Source organism: Otolemur garnettii, unplaced genomic scaffold (assembly GCF_000181295.1).
Source record: "Otolemur garnettii isolate 467f Iridium unplaced genomic scaffold, OtoGar3 scaffold00076, whole genome shotgun sequence".
Lineage (NCBI taxonomy): Eukaryota > Metazoa > Chordata > Mammalia > Primates > Galagidae > Otolemur > Otolemur garnettii.
This window is the reverse complement of record NW_003852471.1, coordinates 7,242,693-7,249,072: the sequence shown is the minus strand read 5'-3', so window position 1 is coordinate 7,249,072 and position 6,380 is coordinate 7,242,693. Positions and strand designations below refer to the sequence as shown.

At 49.1% G+C, this 6,380-nt stretch overlaps 1 long non-coding RNA gene across 1 annotated transcript in view; it reads left to right on the top strand.

The window, feature by feature from the left end:
- Positions 1-706: 706 nt before the first annotated feature.
- LOC111726705 overlaps positions 707-6,380 on the top strand; it is a 13,915-nt gene continuing 8,241 nt past the window's right edge. Inside the window, exon 1 of the long non-coding RNA XR_002774417.1 lies at positions 707-972. This is a non-coding gene — a long non-coding RNA (uncharacterized LOC111726705). The remainder of the gene's footprint in view (positions 973-6,380) is intronic.

Below are 6,380 nucleotides of genomic sequence, written 5' to 3'. Positions count from 1 at the left end.
CCCCTAATAGGTAGTAACTCCGTGACGGCAGGAACTTTGCCTGTCACTGTGTGTCCCCAGTTCTTTTAGCACAAGGAGGCATCCAATAAATGCTCGAAGAGTAAATTCAACCAGCTGGTGGTTAGCAGGCCCTAAAGATGTCTGAGAAAATACTAGCAATAGAAGACTTTTGCCCTCGACACATGGTCTAATAATTATAATAATCACTGCCCTTGTTGGAGGGCTTACTATATACGTATTATGTTATCTTTCATAAGTAGGGGTGATGTTCAATGTAATATTTAACCGTAAGTTGTAGATGCTGACTTCTCAGTGGCATAAAGTGGCAGGCAGAGATAGCAACCAATGTCACCAGGGTCTGAGAACCAGGAAATGGCAGAGCCACAATCCGAATGGAGGTGTGGCTGACTCCAAGGTGGGCTCTCCTGAGCCTGCTACAGGGGTGGCTGCTGCCCCACATGTGAATCCACGTTGAGCACTGAGTGTGTGCACAGAAATGAAATGATCTCCAGCGTCAGAGAACTGTAAGTCTCAGTGGAGAGCTGGGGACTCTGGCCCCTCCCCCACAGCCCTCTTAGCTGTAGCGGGTGTGAGGTCCAAAGTCCGGACACACAGGCGCAGGAGAGAAGGGAGAGGTGGGGCCTAGGAAAGCTGGGCAAATAGGAAGCTTTGTGGAAGTTTACAGAAGCCAGGGCAACAGGTTGAGAGAGCCTGCATCCTTGGACGGTGTGTGGTTCCCACCAGGCAATGTCCCCTCTCCCGTCCTCTAAGTGCCCTCTGGCCTGAGCGAGTCCAGCCCGGAGGAGTGGCAGCAGGCTGAGCTATCCGGCAGAGGACTTTTCCCAGGCCTGGTAGTACACCTTGAATGCTCGCCACAGGTGATAGCTGTTACAAACAATTTCACCACCAGCAAAGAAAAAGCAGGGCCTGGGCTTTTTGATGTCTGCGGAGCCGGCACCCTTGGCAGTGACGGTTAGTGTCACCAAATGTCTATCTACCTGCTGTTGTTTCCCAACCTCCCTTGTAGACGGACGGCACAGAGCTGTCACTTCTAATCTCAATGCCTCTCTTCTGTTGCTGTGTTCTGTGAGTCACATTTTCCAAGTTCAAAGTTAAGGCTGGAGCTCAGCCCTTCACATGTTCCAGCAGTCACAACAGACGTTTTTTAGGTTGCACCACCAGGTTCAGTTTAATTACCTCTGATTACTATGTTTCTCTCATGCACCCTGCACTTCCTGCCGAGTCTGTAATAATTACAGCTAATAGAATACCTGCCACATCCCTTCAGCACTGACTCTGTTTGCCTGAAACTTTTACATGGGCTTGGCCTATGGCATGGGCCTCCCCAGTGATGTGAGACCTAAGCCTTTGGCGGCTTCCTAAGGCACACCTGCAGTTTCTCAACACCATCTGGGCAGGCACACATTTTTGCATTTGCCCTGTTTAGGTGGATATAACTCTCCCTGTGTTACATGAGGAGAGAGAGGCTCAGAAAGGCCGGCCATTTAACTTACCCTCGGGCCATGGCTACTGAGCTGGAACTGGGCTGCTGGCCCAGGGTGTGCTGATTCCAGAGCTCATGCCACAGTGCCCTGCTACTGCATGGAGCAGCAGGCTCTCCTGATTCCCATGGGCACTACTCCACAAACAGGACTTGGAGACTAAGGGAGAGTAGCGGCTAGATGAGGTGACTACCTTATCTGAATCAAGATAAGACAGTTAAAAGGCAATACTAAAAAGTAGCAATGTGCCCAGATAGCTGGAGAGATAGAGGTGTGGGTGTCTGGGAACACGAGGCTTCCTGAAGCCCAGAGAACTGAGGGAGGCCCGGAAGGACGGAGATAGTCTGGGGCAGCAGGGGGAGAAAGGTGTCCCACATGGGAAGGGCCTCCTGGCAGGGTCCCCCCTGCACAGACCCAGCCTGGGGCATCAGGTGATGGGGAGAAAACCAGTCTGGTGAAGTGAAGGCTCCCTGTGGAGATGAGCGGGCTGGGGGCCTCCAGGTGGGAGGCCCTGGAAGACCTGGCCGGGAAGGGTGGACGGGACCCTGAGGCAGGGCAGAGCCAAAGAGTGAAAAGGAAGGAGTCAGGTGCTGGGAGGGAGATAGCCTTGTGAAGATTCTGGACATGATGAGTTTCCTTTAAAAATGGGATTGATCTGCAGGAAGTTAAAGGTATAGGGATTTGACTCAGGAAAAATGAAGATTCAGATGTCAATTTTGAAGACATTCTGAGGTTGTAGTCAGCATCAGGGTGAAACTTTCCTTTCCAACTCTGACTAGGGGCCATCTCGTGAACAACTCACCCTCTCCTGACATTGCGAGATGACTGAGGATCATCAGAGCTGTCCCTGGGCCTTTAGCGCAAGTGGCTGTCTCTCTCTGACCTCAGCTGCTTGGCCGGAAAGTGTCAGTGGCAGACCAGGCATTCTCTGGGGCTCAGCCATGCAGCCTGCGCCAAGCTCCTAATTTATGCCCACCCTACTTCTTTTCATAAAACCATTCTGTTCCCCTCATTTTTTGCTTGGAGGCTGTGTTGGGAGATGTGACCAGGTTTCCTTTTTGGGGTCTTTGATGAGGAAGGAACTTAAGCCATCTGACTTGCTTTTTCTGGGGCCTGATGCCTGTTTTTGTGTGTTGGTCACAGCTCGGGGTATGCCGTTCTCAGCTGCAGCTTGTGAGATTTAGATTTGGAGGACTCCGGTAGAGACCAAGGTTAAAAACTCTCCTCTGCAAATGTACACTGACATACTTATAGATAAAACAATATGATATCTGAGGAGGGGGTAGGGTACAGATGAAACTGACTGGCCATGGCCTGGCCATTGTTGGAACTGGGTGAGGGGACATGGGGTCACAGTAAGCGACCCTGACTGGTAAAATGCTGCAGAGAGCAACACACTCTTTGCTTCACGCAGCAGCTTTCAGAAAGGCGCAAGCTGGATACCCACAAAGCCTGTCCACAAAGCAACCTTCAGATGTGGACAAATAGCAGAGTTGCCACCACTGAGTAATTTACTGTACGGGGAAGTGTCTCTCAGGCCACCGCCTTGGAGGACATGTTGGCAAGAACATCTCATTTTATCGTGAGCTGTTACTCTCCTGCCTGAAGACTCCACCTTCTGCCTTTCTTGTCCTTCAGTTTCTCTGTGTGCAAGTTTACTTTCCGCCCCGGGCAGGGGGAGCTGCTCTTTGAGGAGCCTCCACAACCCGGCCTCGGAGATGCGTTCTTTATCATCGCGTACTATAACGACAACTGAAATGTAAGTGCCGCAAAACAACATCCTTCACTGAACGGGATGTATTTTAGTATTTTCTGTTCTGTTCTATTCTAGTCTGATATTTTAAAAGGCTGACAGGACCCACTAAATTGATTCTAGGATCACTAATGGATTGTAGCCTTAAGTTCAAAAACAAACAAGATTGGTTAGTAAAAAGAAACACTGGCAGAAATTTTAATATTTAAACCATCTGGCCTGGGGTTAAAGTTGCAGGCAGCTGGATTTCATTGGCATTTGACCAGGAAAAAGTCTTCCGTACTTTCTTTAAGGGGGTGAAAGGTCAGTCCCACAGTGCTCTCTGAGGATTGATTACAGTATTAAGTTTCAGCAGACACGTTAATTAAGGGGCTTATCAACAGGGTGGGTCAGAAGTCAGAGGCTTGAGATGGGAATTTGGTTGAAGTGGGCTGTCACATGGCACCATCTGGTTTTAAGATACTAAAAAATGGACTAGCCCTGTTCACTCTACTGCTGAATGTTGCTCAGAGGGGCATCAGGCTAAGGCTGCACATGCTCTTCAGAACCAGACAGACCTGAACTTGGACCCTGTAAACTACTAACCATGTGACTTCAGACAGATCACTTACCCCGTCTGAACCTGAGCTTTTCTCATCAGAGTATGGGAATAATAGTGCATTCAATAGATGACAGGTAGTGTCTAGCCCGGACCCGACGTGAGGTGGGCCCTTCTTCCCCTAGCACAGAGGCCATGTGAGTTTCCTTCAAAGGCTGCTCAGCTCAGTGCCCTGTATGGCAAATCCATCACCTGCACTTTGCCCAGAGGATCCCTGGCGGGTAAAGCAAGCCAGGAGGATCCCACAGGAACCAGTGCGAAGCACCCAGAGAGAAGCTGCGTTTCAGGCGTCCCCTGGCTCTGGTGCTCCAGCTCCGTGGTCACAGAGTGATGGTGGGGCAAGTGCTGTGTCCTCTGGAAACTCCTGGCTCATACTTCTTAAAGACAGTTGGCTTCCTGGGCACTGACTGAGACAGGTGAATCATAATCCCTCTCACACAATGCCCAGTAATTCACTTAGCCCTTCCAGCCCACCTCCTTGCTCTCCCTGCTTGCTGGCTCACTTTCTCGTCCCCAATGCCCCTGCCTCTGGGTTCCCACTGCTCCTGTGTGCCCTGTGCCCCTGTCAGCAGGGCTCCTGGCTTCCAGTCCCACTCCTCTCCCGCTGGTCCCCACTCTTTAGACCAAGAAGGAATTTTATTAGGGAAATGTAACACGAAGATGGCTGTGCAGAACTCCTGACCTGTCCGTCTCCAAGGCTCATCCTGATCTGTCAGCGCCAACCTTTGCACCTTCTTATTTATCACCTGGACCCACCCCCAGACTGTCAATTCAAGGACAGCAGCCACGGTGTCTCCCCTGCTATTGCTGGTGGCCCAGTGCTCAGCACATGGCCTGATGCACACCAGGTGCTGAATGAGAGAGCACTTGCTGAGTTCCAACTAATCCTTTCCCATGAAACTATAGGCACTGACCTATTTTTTGGATAAAATAACTTCCATGCCTCACAGCAAATTGTCTCTTAAAGTCCCTATTGTGTTTTCTGCTGGCTTTGAGGAGATGAGATCACTTGTATTACACTATAACTTTCACCATTTTATATTCTGAAACAAGGATGCTTTTGGAGGGAGCTTTAAAGGACAAATATAATTTGGGTGTCATTTTCATACCTCTCAAAATACTCTAAGTGGGTACTGCCAGTTGCTCATTATTTCTAAACCCTGGTCTTGCACAGACGTCATGGCTGGAGGTTTCCTTTAGCAGGAAGAATGCTGTGTACTATGGTTTCACTGCCACTTACGCAGATGAAGTATTGGCTCAAGTGCTTTGTGCTGTGATTAAAGGTGGCTGTATATGAAGTGCTCTTTGAACATAGGTTATGGGTAGTCAAATGGAATTTAATTGAGTAATGTTTCATAATTAGGGCAAAACCACTTCACTTAAATAATTAGCTTGAAGTGGTTATAGTAATGGAGTAATAGATTTGCTTTATTCCTTCTGTTACTGGTGCTACCCAGCAACACAGCACGGGTAACATGGTGTTCTATAGGAAATTTGGGGTCTAGCAATTTAGGGTTCTGTGCCATCCAAGTCCTGCCCAACTATCTTCCTAAGAAGGCACCCCACAATGTGTCAAAGTGCGATGATCACTGGATCATGACATGATTATTGCTGAGATTGAATAAGCATTTAAAGCAGAGAGAGCTCTAGAGAGAATACAGGCAGTTTCCCCAAGCACAGTAGTGCATGTTGGAGGATTTCTCACTTACAGATGTTTCTAGAGTACTGATTCTCAGGTCACTACTGACTTAGGATGCTGTGGAATCGTTGGGGTATCCACTGCAGGTGTTGGCAGCCAACCTAGAATTCCATGTGGGCAAAGGATTAGCAAGGTATCAGTTAGGTATGTGCTCAGAAGCAGGAGGCAGGAGGCAAAAACACAACTCGCATTTGCTTCAGCAATGTTCTCCCACACCATTAAATATCCAGAAGTAGGTGGGATTTGCTTTGGTTCAGTGGGTCCGTGCGACCCGCTGGTTCCGTGTCACCTGGGCTTTCTCCTTCTCACCCCCATGCTTTCTCTGTCCACTCCACCTTCTTGGAATGTTGCCTCATCCTCGAGGTCCTCCTCCCGTGGTCACAAGCTGCAATTCAGCCAGACACCAGCATTTCAAGTGACAGATAAGGGGGGGAGACAAGCCCCCTTTATCAAGAGGAAACAAGTCTTCCTGGCCCCCTCTACCGTGCAGGCACCTGCTTAGATGTCATTGGGCAAAATTGGGTTGCATGGCCACCCAGGCACAGGGCACAGGATTTTCATATTTGGTGTAGATCAACCGTCTCAGGACAAACATCCCCTTTTATTCTCTGTCACCTTCTCTTTTCTTTTTGAGACAGAGTCTTACCCTGTTATCTTGGGTACAGCGTCATAGCTCACAGCAACCTCAAACTTAGACTTTAGCAATCTTCTTGCCTCAGCTTCCTAAGTAGCTGGGACTACAGATGTGTGCTACTATGCCTGGATAATTTTTCTATTTTTGGTAGAGGTGGGTCTCACTCTTACTCAGGCTGGTCTTGAATTGAGTTC